This window comes from Atta colombica, unplaced genomic scaffold (assembly GCF_001594045.1).
Source record: "Atta colombica isolate Treedump-2 unplaced genomic scaffold, Acol1.0 scaffold198, whole genome shotgun sequence".
Classification (NCBI taxonomy): domain Eukaryota; kingdom Metazoa; phylum Arthropoda; class Insecta; order Hymenoptera; family Formicidae; genus Atta; species Atta colombica.
The window spans coordinates 2,583,191-2,585,970 of NW_017259291.1; the positions used below are offsets into that span (position 1 = coordinate 2,583,191).

The following is a 2,780-nucleotide window of genomic DNA, read 5'->3' on the forward strand; positions in this document are numbered from 1 at the left end:
TGTTGCTAACGCATATCGGATACTTTAGCCGAAGAAGCGTCGGGGAACATTCACGAGAGAGAAGAGAGAGGCCTGGTGAGCACGCGAAAAGATATCCCACCAATATCTGTATCGACGGCACCGACGGCAGAGCATGAGCCTCGATTCCTCCACTTTGAAACGGGCCAATCTCGCATCCTGTCGTTATCGCTAAAACGACTGCGAACCCGTGGGGCACACCCGGTATAACGAAGTCGCGACAGTTGCGGACCCTCCGTTCAAGTCACATCGCGCGCGGCTCTTTAGTACACGCGTACGCACGCACATATGCACACGCGTGCGCGTGGCGTGTCTCGCCTACGGGGTCTCCTTTTCTTCTCGACAAGCTGGAATTGTTGAATTCACAGTGACAGTGCGACTTCGGCGGGACCAGAGGTAACGTGACGATTTTTAAGCCGTGCGCCGATCGCGTTCCGCCTAGTCGTATTGCAAAACCGAGAACAAAAGCCAAAAAGTGCGTTTGAGTGCTTTTGGATGGGAAACGCATGATCGGACACGAGTCACAGCACTTGGTGACTAAAGCATTTTTCTGCTGTGAAAGCGTTATGAGTGGCTCGTGTCCAATTTTGATACTTGTCCTTTTTGAATTAAACATGAAAAAAGATGATCTGGATGGACCACGTGGTCTATCTATGCAAGCGGTTCCCGCGCTCATCAGGATGCGCAAGCGCACGTGGTGAATGCGCCTCCGCGCGTAAACGCGCGAGTTTCTTTTTCCGCTGGTGAACTTCGACCGCGGAAAATCGATAATGAAAAAAGCGTTCGAGTGCTATTAATTATGCGACATACTCGCCGATTACGTCGACAGGCGCAAACGTTTCTGTATAACCGTTTAAAACACTAATTAAATTCAGCAGCGATCGGTTATCATTGGAAAATAGGTACATGATCTAATTAGTGACGCGAAACATCTATTTGCAAATACCTTATTTGGTATATATCTATTGCTATATTTGGATAACTTTTATGGAGCAAGGAAATACACTGAATAAAGCATTTTTTGTGTCATCGGTGCTAAGAGTGAATGGTGGGAAAAGTCAATGTCGTCATCGGAAAGGTCACGCTTCGACATCTAAGATCTTTAGGCAGAACCTTTTAAATTTCATTAATATTTTAGATTGCTTTCTCCGCGCTTCTATGACTATTAGATAAAAAGTTAAAAGGAATTAAGAATTGATATTTGCGAATTTTAGAATATTTCTAGGTACGACACGTGGTATTTTATATGGCGATAAAAAGATATCATTTTTCTCAAACGTTTTCCACTCCTTTCTGTAGGAAATTTTATTTAATACGCTTTATTAATCATTTTTAATTGGTCCAGAGATTTAATGAAAAAACAAAATAAAACAAATAAAACACCTTTTCATTGATATGATAAATGGCTTGTAAGTTTCCGAATACTAAATCAATGACGTATCAAGAGTGTTAATGATATCACGAGAAGTAATTATTACATTGCATATCTAGTGACAAAGTTTATCAGTATAGTTATCAATTAATATATAATATATCTTTGCTACTGTATATTGTGAAAGTGTGATTTGCTCTCTATAGTTATTTTTAGAGCCAAAGTATTTTTATACCAACGCATGGCGGTGCAACGGCTTGAGGATCTCGAGAATCTGATGCAGAGTTTGCATTGCAGCAAATTTAAATACAATGCAATGAGATAAATTATAAGTCGAAATCCTCTCTGTCCTATCATTTAAAAAAAAAAAATTTTTTTGAAAATAATCGATATAGTTTCGAGTCGTTTTCTAAAATGTAACTATATTTATCTTAACTTTTATATATTATATTTTATTAAATATAACAATCTTTAGAAATGTGTTAAAAATAACAAAATCTCACAAATGGAATCATTTGGTTATACGAATGATTTATCGTGAAAACCGAATGGGTGACCGTGAAAAAGTAATGGTTTCTAGCGGAAATTTTTTTTGTAAGACGCAGATGTCCAATAGAAGGTTTCATGAATTTGAAATGCGTCCTCGTGTGCAGGTGTTTTTTTTTAATACTGTAGACTGTAGAGTTTGATCGGAATGTCGAAACGCAAGATTGTCGCTAAGGAATTAAGAAGATTATAGATATCTTTAATATAGTGAGTATATGTGTCATTTTCTCTCTGTAATAGATGCAAATTTTTTTTATTTCTTTTTTATACGTCGGGTCTCGATACGCGAGGAATTTGAAAATTAATTACATTTGGAGATCTTTTATTTAATTGATGTTTCTTTGGCATGCACCTAATAATTCTGTTGCACCACATGTCATTTTATTCTGCATAACATAAAAAAATACTTAAAAAGATACGATGACTGAAAACAAAAACAAAAGGCTAAATTTAGAGACGAACGAAAAAGATTCAAACATGGCTAACGTTTGTCAATATTAGTAAATATTACACATAAAAACACGCACGCACGCACGCACACACACTGAAAGAAAAGATTGGCTGGATATAGCATAGCATTTTTAATTGATTGCAGCAGCCAATTTTTGGTTGCGTTAGCCTATACTAACTTTACAGACAGATTAAAGCAATCAAAAATTGGCTGCTACAATAAAAAATTGGTTGTTGCAGACAATTAAAAATGCTAAAGCATGCATATTTTATCATTTAATTTGCTGCAACAGTCATTTTTTTTTTAGTATTTTGATGAAAAATAAAGCCAGCTTCGATTTATTTGAATATTTAAAATTTGAATATTTAAAAAATTATATATTCATATATATAT

At 36.4% G+C, this 2,780-nt stretch overlaps 1 protein-coding gene across 4 annotated transcripts in view; it reads left to right on the forward strand.

Moving 5' to 3' along the window:
- The first annotated feature begins 253 nt into the window (after positions 1-253).
- Positions 254-2,780, forward strand: part of LOC108686909 (monocarboxylate transporter 12) — a 22,989-nt gene continuing 20,462 nt past the window's right edge. For 3 of the 4 annotated variants that reach the window (XM_018192417.1, XM_018192421.1, XM_018192422.1), the window contains exon 1: positions 254-414. The gene's annotated coding sequence lies outside the window, so the exon portion shown is untranslated. Of the gene's footprint in view, positions 415-848; positions 921-2,780 lie in introns of those variants that run through there. The other variant, XM_018192419.1, reaches the window with a different exon arrangement.